Here is a 13805-nt window from a genome sequence, read left to right on the forward strand (position 1 = left end):
AATCCCACCGCAGGGGTCCCCCACAATAGCCAGCAGCAGCGGAGCCCACCAAAATCCCACCACAGGGATCCCCCACAATAGCCAGCAGCAGCAGAGCCCCCCAAAATCCTACCACAGGGGTCCCCCACAATAGCCGGCAGCAGCGGAGCCCCCCAAAACCCCACCACAGGGGTCCCCCACAATAGCCAGCAGCAGCAGAGCCCCCCAAAATCCTACCACAGCGGTCCCCCACAATAGCCAGCAGCAGCGGAGCCCACCAAAATCCCACCACAGGGGTCCCCCACAATAGCCAGCAGCAGCGGAGCCCACCAAAACCCCACCACAGGGGTCTCCCACAATAGCCAGCAGCAGCGGAGCCCCCCAAAACCACACCGCAGCGGTCCCCCACAATAGCCAGCAGCAGAGCCTCCCAAAATCCCACCGCAGGGGTTCCCCACAATAGCCAGCAGCAGCGGAGCCCCCCAAAACCGCAGCGGTCCCCACAATAGCCAGCAGCGGAGCCCCCCAAAACCCCACCACAGGGGTCTCCCACAATAGCCAGCAGCAGCGGAGCCCCCCAAAATCCCACCGCAGGGGTCCCCCACAATAGCCAGCAGCAGCGGAGCCCACCAAAATCCCACCACAGGGATCCCCCACAATAGCCAGCAGCAGCAGAGCCCCCCAAAATCCTACCACAGGGGTCCCCCACAATAGCCGGCAGCAGCGGAGCCCCCCAAAACCCCACCACAGGGGTCCCCCACAATAGCCAGCAGCAGCAGAGCCCCCCAAAATCCTACCACAGCGGTCCCCCACAATAGCCAGCAGCAGCGGAGCCCACCAAAATCCCACCACAGGGGTCCCCCACAATAGCCAGCAGCAGCGGAGCCCACCAAAACCCCACCACAGGGGTCCCCCACAATAGCCAGCAGCAGAGCCTCCCAAAATCCCACCGCAGGGGTTCCCCACAATAGCCAGCAGCAGCGGAGCCCCCCAAAACCGCAGCGGTCCCCACAATAGCCAGCAGCGGAGCCCCCCAAAACCCCACCACAGGGGTCTCCCACAATAGCCAGCAGCAGCGGAGCCCCCAAAACCACACCGCAGCGGTCCCCCACAATAGCCAGCAGCAGAGGTCCCCCACAATAGCCAGCAGCAGCGGAGCCCACCAAAATCCCACCACAGGGATCCCCCACAATAGCCAGCAGCAGCAGAGCCCCCCAAAATCCTACCACAGGGGTCCCCCACAATAGCCGGCAGCAGCGGAGCCCCCCAAAACCACACCGCAGCGGTCCCCCACAATAGCCAGCAGCAGCGGAGCCCCCCAAAACCACACCGCAGCGGTCCCCCACAATAGCCAGCAGCAGAGGTCCCCCACAATAGCCAGCAGCAGCGGAGCCCACCAAAATCCCACCACAGGGATCCCCCACAATAGCCAGCAGCAGCAGAGCCCCCCAAAATCCTACCACAGGGGTCCCCCACAATAGCCGGCAGCAGCGGAGCCCCCCAAAACCACACCGCAGCGGTCCCCCACAATAGCCAGCAGCAGCGGTCCCCCACAATAGCCAGCAGCAGCAGAGACCCCCAAAATCCTACTGCAGGGGTCCCCCACAATAGCCAGCAGCAGCGGACCCCCCAAAATCCCACCACAGGGGTCCCCCACAATAGCCAGCAGCAGCGGAGCCCCCCAAAATCCCACCGCAGGGATCCCCCACAATAGCCAGCAGCAGCGGAGCCCACCAAAACCACACCGCAGCGGTCCCCCACAATAGCCAGCAGCAGCGGAGCCCACCAAAATCCCACCACAGGGGTCCCCCACAATAGCCAGCAGCAGCAGAGCCCCCCAAAATCCCACCACGGGTCACTCCCCACACAGACAAGTAGGTCGACCACCACAGGGCCTCCCCCCAATAGCGAATAGCGATCGGCAAGTAGCATTTTTCACCCTGAAACCACAAACCTCCATGGCGTCCACAAGCTGTCATGCTGCTTTCCTTTGCCGCCTTGGAGAACACGCCCCCTCCCGATAGGACACGCCCCCGGAAATGACGTCACACCTGGAAGGAGCCCATACACTCTAGCATCTACCCAAAGGAAAGCAGCATGACAGCTTGTGGATGCCATGGAGGTTTGTGGTTTCAGGGTGAAAAATGCTACTTGCCGATCGCTATTCGCTATTGGGGGGAGGCCCTGTGGTGGTCGACCTATTTGTCTGTGTGGGGAGTGACCCGTGGTGGGATTTTGGGGGGTGTTGCTGGCTATTGTGGGGGACCCCTGCAGTAGGATTTTGGGGGTCTCTGCTGCTCGCTATTGTGGGGGATACCTGCGGTGGGATTTGGGGGGCTCCGCTGCTGCTGGCTACTGTTGGGGTCCGCTGCGGTGTAGTTTTGGGGGGCTCCGCTGCTGCTGGCTATTGTGGGGGACCCCTGTGGTGGGGTTTTGGGGGGCTCCGCTGCTGCCGGCTATTGTGGGGGATCCCTGCGGTGGGATTTGGGGGGGCTCCGCTGCTGCTGGCTATTGTGGGGGACCCCTGTGGTAGGATTTGGGGGGGCTCTGCTGCTGTTGGCTATTGTGGGGGATCCCTGCGGTGGGGTTTTGGTGGGCTCCGCTGCTGCTCACTATTGTGGGGGACCCCTGTGGTGGGGTTTTGGTGGGCTCCGCTGCTGCTGGCTATTGTGGGGGACCCCTGCGGTGGGATTTTGGTGGGCTCCGCTGCTGCTGGCTATTGTGGGGGACCGCTGCGGTGTAGTTTTGGGGGGCTCCGCTGCTGCTGGCTATTGTGGGGGACCCCTGTGGTGGGGTTTTGGGGGGCTCCGCTGCTGCCGGCTATTGTGGGGGATCCCTGCGGTGGGATTTGGGGGGACTCCGCTGCTGCTGGCTATTGTGGGGGACCCCTGTGGTAGGATTTGGGGGGGCTCTGCTGCTGTTGGCTATTGTGGGGGATCCCTGCGGTGGAATTTGGGGGGGCTCCGCTGCTGCTGGCTATTGTGGGGGACCCCTGTGGTAGGATTTGGGGGGGCTCTGCTGCTGTTGGCTATTGTGGGGGATCCCTGCGGTGGGGTTTTGGTGGGCTCCGCTGCTGCTCACTATTGTGGGGGACCCCTGTGGTGGGGTTTTGGGGGGCTCCGCTGCTGCCGGCTATTGTGGGGGACCCCTGTGGTACGATTTTGGGGGGCTCTGCTGCTGCTGGCTATTGTGGGGGATCCCTGCGGTGGGATTTGGGGGGCTCCGCTGCTGCTGGCTATTGTGGGGGACCCCTGTGGTGGGATTTTGGTGGGCTCCGCTGCTGCTGGCTATTGTGGGGGACCCCTGCGGTGGGATTTTGGGGGGCTCCGCTGCTGCTGGCTATTGTGGGGGACCGCTGCTGCTGGCTATTGTGGGGGACCGCTGCGGTGTGGTTTTGGGGGGCTCCGCTGCTGCTGGCTATTGTGGGGGACCGCTGCTGCTGGCTATTGTGGGGGACCCCTGTGGTGGGGTTTTGGGGGGCTCCGCTGCTGCCGGCTATTGTGGGGGGCCCCTGTGGTAGGATTTTGGGGAGCTCTGCTGCTGCTGGCTATTGTGGGGGATCCCTGCGGTGGAATTTGGGGGGCTCCGCTGCTGCTGGCTATTGTGGGGGACCGCTGTGGTGTGGGTTTGGGGGGCTCCGCTGCTGCTGGCTATTGTGGGGGACCGCTGCGGTTTTGGGGGGCTCCGCTGCTGCTGGCTATTGTGGGGGACCCCTGCGGTGGGATTTTGGTGGGCTCTGCTGCTGCTGGCTATTGTGGGGGACCGCTGCGGTGTAGTTTTGGGGGGCTCCGCTGCTGCTGGCTATTGTGGGGGACCCCTGTGGTGGGGTTTTGGGGGGCTCCGCTGCTGCCGGCTATTGTGGGGGACCGCTGCGGTGTAGTTTTGGGGGGCTCCGCTGCTGCTGGCTATTGTGGGGGACCCCTGCGGTGGGATTTTGGGGGGCTCCGCTGCTGCTGGCTATTGTGGGGGACCGCTGCGGTGTAGTTTTGGGGGGCTCCGCTGCTGCTGGCTATTGTGGGGGACCCCTGCGGTGGGATTTTGGGGGGCTCCGCTGCTGCTGGCTATTGTGGGGGACCGCTGCGGTGTAGTTTTGGGGGGCTCCGCTGCTGCTGGCTATTGTGGGGGACCCCTGTGGTGGGGTTTTGGGGGGCTCCGCTGCTGCCGGCTATTGTGGGGGACCCCTGTGGTATGATTTTGGGGGGCTCTGCTGCTGCTGGCTATTGTGGGGGACCCCTGCGGTGGGATTTTGGGGGGCTCCGCTGCTGCTGGCTATTGTGGGGGACCGCTGCGGTGTAGTTTTGGGGGGCTCCGCTGCTGCTGGCTATTGTGGGGGACCGCTGCGGTGTAGTTTTGGGGGGCTCCGCTGCTGCTGGCTATTGTGGGGGACCCCTGTGGTGGGGTTTTGGGGGGCTCCGCTGCTGCCGGCTATTGTGGGGGATCCCTGCGGTGGGATTTGGGGGGGCTCCGCTGCTGCTGGCTATTGTGGGGGACCCCTGTGGTAGGATTTTGGGGGGCTCTGCTGCTGTTGGCTATTGTGGGGGATCCCTGCGGTGGGGTTTTGGTGGGCTCCGCTGCTGCTTGCTATTGTGGGGGACCCCTGTGGTGGGGTTTTGGTGGGCTCCGCTGCTGCTGGCTATTGTGGGGGACCCCTGCGGTGGGATTTTGGGGGGCTCCGCTGCTGCTGGCTATTGTGGGGGACCCCTGCGGTGGGATTTTGGGGGGCTCCGCTGCTGCTGGCTATTGTGGGGGACCCCTGTGGTAGGATTTTGGGGGGCTCTGCTGCTGTTGGCTATTGTGGGGGATCCCTGCGGTGGGGTTTTGATGGGCTCCGCTGCTGCTCGCTATTGTGGGGGACCCCTGTGGTGGGGTTTTGGTGGGCTCCGCTGCTGCTGGCTATTGTGGGGGACCCCTGTGGTAGGATATTGGGGGGCTCTGCTGCTGTTGGCTATTGTGGGGGATCCCTGCGGTGGGGTTTTGGTGGGCTCCGTTGCTGCTCGCTATTGTGGGGGACCCCTGTGGTGGGGTTTTGGGGGGCTCCGCTGCTGCTGGCTATTGTGGGGGACCCCTGCGGTGGGATTTTGGGGGGCTCCGCTGCTGCTGGCTATTGTGGGGGACCGCTGCGGTGTAGTTTTGGGGGGCTCCGCTGCTGCTGGCTATTGTGGGGGACCCCTATGGTGGGGTTTTGGGGGGCTCCGCTGCTGCCGGCTATTGTGGGGGATCCCTGCGGTGGGATTTGGGGGGACTCCGCTGCTGCTGGCTATTGTGGGGGACCCCTGTGGTAGGATTTGGGGGGGCTCTGCTGCTGTTGGCTATTGTGGGGGATCCCTGCGGTGGAATTTGGGGGGGCTCCGCTGCTGCTGGCTATTGTGGGGGACCCCTGTGGTAGGATTTGGGGGGGCTCCGCTGCTGCTGGCTATTGTGGGGGACCCCTGCGGTGGGATTTTGGTGGGCTCCGCTGCTGCTCGCTATTGTGGGGGACCCCTGTGGTGGGGTTTTGGTGGGCTCCGCTGCTGCTGGCTATTGTGGGGGACCGCTGCGGTGTAGTTTTGGGGGGCTCCGCTGCTGCTGGCTATTGTGGGGGACCCCTGTGGTGGGGTTTTGGGGGGCTCCGCTGCTGCCGGCTATTGTGGGGGACCCCTGTGGTACGATTTTGGGGGGCTCTGCTGCTGCTGGCTATTGTGGGGGATCCCTGAGGTGGGATTTGGGGGGCTCCGCTGCTGCTGGCTATTGTGGGGGACCCCTGTGGTGGGATTTTGGTGGGCTCCGCTGCTGCTGGCTATTGTGGGGGACCCCTGCGGTGGGATTTTGGGGGGCTCCGCTGCTGCTGGCTATTGTGGGGGACCGCTGCTGCTGGCTATTGTGGGGGACCGCTGCGGTGTGGTTTTGGGGGGCTCCGCTGCTGCTGGCTATTGTGGGGGACCCCTGTGGTGGGGTTTTGGGGGGCTCCGCTGCTGCCGGCTATTGTGGGGGACCCCTGTGGTAGGATTTTGGGGAGCTCTGCTGCTGCTGGCTATTGTGGGGGATCCCTGCGGTGGGATTTGGGGGGCTCCGCTGCTGCTGGCTATTGTGGGGGACCGCTGTGGTGTGGGTTTGGGGGGCTCCGCTGCTGCTGGCTATTGTGGGGGACCGCTGCGGTTTTGGGGGGCTCCGCTGCTGCTGGCTATTGTGGGGGACCCCTGCGGTGGGATTTTGGTGGGCTCTGCTGCTGCTGGCTATTGTGGGGAACCCCTGCGGTGGGATTTTGGGAGGCTCTGCTGCTGCTGGCTATTGTGGGGGACCCCTGCGGTGGGATTTTGGGAGGCTCCGCTGCTGCTGGCTATTGTGGGGGACCCCTGTGGTGGGCTTTTGGGGGGACCTGCTGCTGGCTATTGTGGGATTTTGTGGGGGGGGGGGACTGCTGCTGGCTGTTGTGGTGGACTTCTGTGGTAGGCGACCTGCTTGTGTGAGGGGGGCTGCAGGCTATTGGGGGACCCCTGACCTGCTTGTGGGGGGGCGACCTGCTGCATGCTATTGGGGGTGACCCATTTTAGTGGGGGGTGACCTGCTTGTGGGGGGGGGGGGACCTGCTGCTGGCAATTGGGGGGACCCCTGTGGTGGGATTTAGGGGTGACCTGCTTATGGGGTGACTTGTTTGGGGTGGGAGACCTGCTGCTGGCTATTGGGGTGACCCCTATGGTGGGACCCCTGTGGTGTGATTTTGGGGTGACCTGCGTGCGGGGGACCCCTTTTAGTGAGGGTGACCTGCTTATGGTTGGGTTTGGGGAGGCGACCTGCTTGTTGCGGGACCCCTTTTAGTGGGGGCGACCTGCTTGTGGAGGGGTGACCTGCTGATGGCTATTGATGGGCCCCTGTGGTGGGGTTTGGGGGTGACCTGCTGGCTATTGAGGGGGACCCCTGTGGTGAGGTTTGGAGGTGACGTGCTGCTTACAGGGTGGACCCCTTTTAGACCTGCTGCTGGCTATTGGGGAGACCCTGGTGGTGGGGTTTGAGGGCGACATGCTTGTGGTCGGGTTTTGGGAGGGCGCGACCTGCTGTCTATTGGGGGGGACCCTTGTGGTGGATGTGGGGGGAGACCTGCTGCAAGCTATTGGGAGACCCCTGTGGTGGGATGTGGGGGTGACCTGCTTGTGGTGGGATGTGGGGAGGCGACCTGCATGTGAGGGGTGACCTGCTGCAGGCTATTTGGGGGACCCCTGTGGTCAGATTTGAGGGCGACCTGCTTGTGGGGAGGCGACCTGCTTGTCGTTGAATGTGGGGAGGCGACCTGCTTGTCGTTGAATGTGGGGAGGCGACCTGCTTGTCGTTGAATGTGGGGAGGCGACCTGCTTGTCGTTGAATGTGGGGAGGCGACCTGCTTGTCGTTGAATGTGGGGAGGCGACCTGCTTGTCGTTGAATGTGGGGAGGCGACCTGCTTGTCGTTGAATGTGGGGAGGCGACCTGCTTGTCGTTGAATGTGGGGAGGCGACCTGCTTGTCGTTGAATGTGGGGAGGCGACCTGCTTGTCGTGGAATGTGGGGAGGCGACCTGCTGCTGGCTATTGGGGGGATCCCGTGGTGGGATTTGGGGATGACCTGCTGCTTACAGATGGAACCCTTTTATTTGGGGGTGACCTGCTGCTTACTGGGGGATCCCTTTTATTGGGGGCGACCTGCTTATGGGTTGGGTTTGGGGGTGGGGCTGAAGAGGGTTTAAGCTGGGTGGGGGGTGGACATCGAAGGGGGTGTGTGCTGGGTGGGGGGGGTCCACGTCCGATGGGTGTTGGATGTCCGATGGGGGTTTGTGGGGGTTGGACGTCCGAAGGGGGTGTGTGCTGGGTGGGGGGGTCCACGTCCGATGGGGGTTTGTGCTCGGGAGGGGGGGTCCACGTGTGATGGGGGTTTGTGCGGGGTGGGGGGTCTGCATCTGGGGGTTTGCTGGGTGGGGGGTTCCACGTCCGGTGGGGGTTGGACGTCCGATGGTGGTTTGTGGGGGTTGGACGTCCGATGGGGGTTGGACGTCCGATGGGGGTTTGTGGGGGTTGGACGTCCGATGAGAGTTTAAGCTGGGGTGGCGTTCGATTGGAGGGGGTGTCTGATGGGATTTATGGTTGGGGCAGGGGGCGCCATATTTGGATTTACGCTTGAGGGGAGGGAATGTCTGGTGGGCTTTGGATTTATCCTGTGGGGTCCGCTGGTTAATGTGAGGTGGATGTTCCTGACTGGGGGAGCGAGGTTATGCTGTGTGGCCATCTGGTTGATGTGGGGGGGGGGGGGGGGGGCTAATGCTTCATTGGGGTACACAAAAAAAATATGAGTGTATGCTGCTTATGCTATGCAAAAAAAAAAGGTATTTCCCTGTAGAGTAGGCCACACCACCAACTGGCACGAAGCTAATCCTTTTTAGCTTAATGTCAGTAGGAGGCAGACATGGGTCTGGACCACCCAGCTCAGTTCTGACTTAGGTTTTGGGGGGTTTTTTTTATTAACGATTTTCCTTTTTCTTTTTTTTTTCTTTTTTTTTTTTCAGATACGGCTTTTGAGGGCGACAGTGGAATTGTCACTCTAATCTCCCACCTAGAATTGTCACTGCCATATCATCTGTGGTCTACGAGGCAAGGCCCTAACACATCAAAAGTGTTTGTGGTTCCCCAGAGGACGGTCCATGCCACGAATCCCCCTACCCTCTGGCCCCCCCAGAGCCAGATAGAGTAGGGAGGGAAGACTAATCCGTTATGTGCCAGCCGCCGAAAGGTCTGCGTCCAGGTTATTCCATGCCCATCTTCATCATCGGTCTGTGAAGAATGATGTGTGACCTTCAGGACAGGTATATCCTACCAGGCAGTGAGGGGGCTACTTTAAAAAAAAAAAAAAATGGAAAGGACAGGACAAGTATGTCCTAGTTTGCCCCTGAGCAATATGGACATCTTCTGGGGAAACCTTCCTATTCATGCAGCCTCCATGTTTTCCAGAGGCTCCTGTGACCCTGCTCTTAAAATATCCAGGCTTCGGTCTAGGCCTTCTCTGGTGGCCGGTCCACACCGCCAGTGCCCTGAACAATCATGCACACCAACTTTCTAGTGTGTCCTACTCTGCACCTATCAGTTTAAGAGTACTTCGCTTCTGCAACAGAGGACTAAAGTCTGCCTCCCAAGACATCTGCTGTTCAATTTTGGTTGTTTTGGAAATGTTCTGTCCAAAAAACCGACGGGACAACTCTCCGACCCGCCAGGAAAAGACGAGACCTTCCTTTAGGCCAACCCCCTCCTGGCATCCATGAACCCACCAGCACTGGTCTGCTAGGCCTGGATCTAGCAGACTCTCTTCGACATGATGGGGCGTTCCCACCTTGGATGTTTCTCAGGGTCGGCTGCCGTGTCCTTCACAATTCAAGGCCGGTATTACGATCTCTGGTCTGGGACACCGAAACCTCAGACATCGGAGGCAGGCCTGGGGGGAACAGAGCCACATACCAAACCGACAGTCCAACCCGCATGCACCAACAGCATACTAGAGTTTTACAATACTTTAGAAATGCATAAAATGAAACAAGCAAAGGCATAAAGTTATTCAATGCAAAAAAATGCAGTTTTATAAAATTGGAAATGTTTCTATATCTAATGGTAAAATGATATTTATCCAGTATTTCTATAAGTAAAAGTCTGAGATTTCTGTGGGAAATGGTCATTTGTTCCTCTTAAACCAGTTCTGAATGTAAATAAAACATTACTCTGATGAAGTCTCCACATTGCATTTTCGCCTTTCATTTCATGCGTAGGGCAGGACAAGCCCATGATGTATCTGTGTAACACATGGTAGGTGCTATAATAACAGCCGTAGGCTGGTTTCACACCAGCGTTCGTCAGGGCTGCGGATGGCAGCCTTCTTCCTCCGTTAAGGCTACTTTCACACTAACGTCGCTTGCTGTACGTCTCAATGCGTCATTTTGGAGAAAAAACGCATCCTGCAAAGTTGCCTGCATGATGCGTTTTTTCTCCATAGACTTTCATTAGCAACACATTGGGACGGATTGCCACACGTCGCATCCATCATGCGACAGATGCGTCGTGTTTTGGCGGACCGTCGGCACAAAAAAAGTTCCATGTAACTTTTTTGTGCGTCGAGTCCGCCATTTTCGACCGCGCATGCGTGGCCGAAACTCCGCCCCCTCCTCCCCGGAACTCACAATAGGCCCCGGATGCGTTGTAAAACTGCCTCCGCTGCCCACGTTGTTCTACATAAAACACACTGTCCGTCGGGCCGACGGTTTGCGACTGCCCGTACCGACTGACTAGTGTGAAAGTAGCCTAAGCCCCGCTCACTGCCACACCTCTTCCTTCAGTTCCGCCTATGTCTGCATGCGTCCTGCATACCCTATCTTTAATATTGGGTACGCAGGCCAAGCGGATGCCTCCGCATGCGTTGTTTCAACGCTGCGCCGACTGCAATAAAATGCAACATGTTGTGTTCGACGCAGTTCAGCGCATCTTCAAAATGAGGCATGCCTGCGTACCCAATGTTAGATAGGGGACGCATGCAGACTTAGGCGGAGCTGAAGGAAGAGGCGCAGCAGTGGGCGGGGCTTAATGGAGGAAGAAGGCTGCCGAACGCTGGTGTGAAACCTGCCTGAGACAGGTAAGCCACTTTTGAAACAGTGTTCACATGTACAAGCTCTTAGCCCCTTTGTGGCGTGGCCAATTTTTTAAAATCTTTATATAGTAATAACTCTGGAATGCTTCAACATCCCATTGATTTTGAGATTAATTTTTTTTTTCGTGTTATATTAGGCTTTATGATAATGGTAAACTTGAGTTGATATGTTTTGATTTATTTTGTAAAAAATCAGAAATTTTACAAATTTTAAAAAATATAAATTTTTAATGATTTTCCCTTTAAGGCCGGAGTCACACTAGAGAGGAATACGGACGAGTGCTATGCGAGAAAAAAATCGCATAGCACTCGAACCAATGTTAATCTCCCATCACTTTTTTTTTCACGGCCGTATATGTGCGAGTGAAATTGCAGTATGCTGTGATTTGCACCGTATATCAGCCGAGACTCGCCAATGAAAGTCTATTTGTGCAAGAAAAACTCGCACCACACGAGCCTTCAGTGTGACTTGCGAGAAATACGCAACGGTGTCCTTTGAAAGGCCGACAATTCAGGTGCAGTGTACAGTAAAATCACACTGACAGGTTACAATAGAATAGACATATACACACAGTATAGGTGTATATAAAATCTAAAGAGATACACTACAGACCAAAAGTTTGGACACACCTCATTTAAAGATTTTTCTGTATTTCATGACTGAAAATTGTATATTCACACTGAAGGCATCAAAACTATGAATTAACACGTGGAATTATATACTTAATTTCAGTTTCACACTTTTTTGTTATGTCTTATATTCTAGGTTCTTCAAAGTAGCCACCTTTTTCTTTGATGACTGCTTTTCACACTCTTGGCATTCTCTTGATGAGCTGCAAGAGGTAGTCACTGGGAATGATTTTCACTTCACAGGTGTGCCCTGTCAGGTTTAATAAGTGGGATTTCTTGCCTTATAAATGGGTTTGGGACCATCAGTTGTGTTGTGCAGAAGTCTGGTGGATACACAGCTGATAGTCCTACTGAATAGACTGTTAGCTGCTTTTTTCCTGCCATAATACAAATTCTAAGTAAAGAAAAACGAGTGGCCATCATTACTTTAAGAAATGAAGATCAGTCAGTCCGAAAAATTGGGAAAACTGAAAGTGTCCCCAAGTGCAGTGGCAAAAACCACCAAGCGCTACTAAGAAACTGGCTCACATGAGGACCGCCCCAGGAAAGGAATACCAAGAGTCACCTCTGCTTCTGAGGATAAGTTTATCCGAGTCACCAGCCTCAGAAATCGCAGGTTAACAGCAGCTCAGATTAGAGACCAGGTCAATGCCACACAGAGTTCTAGCAGCAGACACATCTCTACAACAACTGTTAGGGCTTGTTTCCATTTGCGAGAAACACATCCGTATCTCGCATGTGGAAACCAAGCTGTGGCGCCGGCACTTTGGAGCAAAGCGTGCAGCTCCATGTGTTCCTATGCGGCTGCATGCTCCGCTCTGGAGTGCCGGTGCTACAGCTTGGTTTCCACATGCGAGATACGGACGTGTTTCTCGCAAATGGAAACAAGCCCTTAAGAGGAGACTTTGTGCAGCAGGCCTTCATGGTAAAATAGCTGCTAGGAAACCACTGCTAAGGACAGGCAACAAGCAGAAGACTTGTTTGGGCTAAATAACGCAAGGAATGGACATTAGACCAGTGGAAACCTGTGCTTTGGTCAGATGAGTCCGAATTTTAGATCTTTGGTTCCAACCACCGTGTCTTTGTACACAGAAAAGGTGAACGGATGGACTCTAAATGCCTGGTTTCCACCGTGAAGCATGGAGGAGGAGGTGTGATGGTGTGGGGGGCTTTGCTGGTGACACTGTTGGGGATTTATTCAAAATTGAAGGCATACTGAACCAGCATGGCTACCACAGCATCTTGCAGCGACATGCTATACCATCCGGTTTGCTTTTAGTTGGACCATCATTTATTTTTCAACAGGACAATGACCCCAAACACACCTCCAGGCTGTGTAAGGGCTATTTGACCAAGAAGGAGAGTGATGGGGTGCTACGCCAGATGACCTGGCCACCACAGACACCAGACCTGAACCCAATCGAGATGGTTTGGGGTGAGCTGGACCACAGAGTGAAGGCAAAAGGGCCAACAAGTGCTAAGCATCTCTGGGAACTCCTTCAAGATTGTTGGAAGACCATTCCCAGTGACTACCTCTTGAAGCTCATCAAGAGACTGCCAAGAGTGTGCAAAGCAGTCATCAAAGCAAAAGGTGGCTACTTTGAAAAACCTAGAATATAAGACATTTTCAGTTGCCTTACACTTTTATTAAGTATATAATTCCACATAGTTTTGATGCCTTCAGTGTGAATGTACAGTTTTCATAGTCATGAAAATACAGAAAAATCTTTAAATGAGGTGTGTCTAAACATTTGGTCTATACTGTCTGTGTGTGTGTGTGTGTATATGTATATGTGTATATATATAATATATCACACGGACAGTGGAATAGCTGATAGTTAATTTGTCGGCTTCTGTTAAATCATTGCAGAGGCTGACAGGATAGGAGACATGGTTTACATACAGTAAACCATTGCAGAACAGTTAGACTTATATAGGTCAGTGACTAATACGGTTAGTAGTGTGTGTGTGTGTGTGTGTGTGTGTGTGTGTGTGTGTGTGTGTGTGTGTGTGTGTGTGTGTGTGTGTGTGTGTGTGTAAAATTTGGGGCCTGTATGTATTTAATAATGTTTTCACTGAAAAAACTGGCGTGGGCTCCCGCACAATTTTCTGTGCCACAGAGGGAAAGCCAGTGACTGAGGACAGATATTATAGCCTAGAGAGGGACCATGGTTATTGCCACCCCAGAAAAGGTGCATCTGTAAGATGCGCCAATTCTGGCACTCAGCCTCTGTCTTCTCACTGCCCTGTAGCGGTGGCATATGGGGTAATAAGGGGTTAATTTCACCTTTGTATTGTAAGGTGACATTAGGCCAGCTTAGTAATGGAGAGATGTCTGATAGATGCCTCTCCATTACTAACCTGTGGGCTTGATGTTACTTGACAATAAAAAGGTGACATCAACCGCACAATTATGAACCCCTCTGCTACAGGGCAAGTGGGAAGAGCGAGGCTAAGTGCCAGAATTGGCACATCTATAAGATGCGCCATTTCTGCGACGGCTGAGAGCTGATGGTTTTTAGCCTGTGGGGCTGCCAATATCCATGGCCTCTTCACAGGCTATAAATATC

General features: G+C 56.2%; 1 long non-coding RNA gene across 1 annotated transcript; it reads left to right on the forward strand.

Moving 5' to 3' along the window:
• The first annotated feature begins 2005 nt into the window (after positions 1-2005).
• LOC143766091 (uncharacterized) lies at positions 2006-9701 on the forward strand. Its single transcript, XR_013213526.1, has 2 exons — positions 2006-2101; positions 8486-9701. It is a non-coding gene; the product is annotated as an uncharacterized LOC143766091 (long non-coding RNA).
• The last annotated feature ends 4104 nt before the right edge of the window (positions 9702-13805 follow it).

The sequence above is a fragment of the Ranitomeya variabilis genome, chromosome 4 (assembly GCF_051348905.1).
Source record: "Ranitomeya variabilis isolate aRanVar5 chromosome 4, aRanVar5.hap1, whole genome shotgun sequence".
NCBI classification, from domain to species: Eukaryota; Metazoa; Chordata; class Amphibia; order Anura; family Dendrobatidae; genus Ranitomeya; species Ranitomeya variabilis.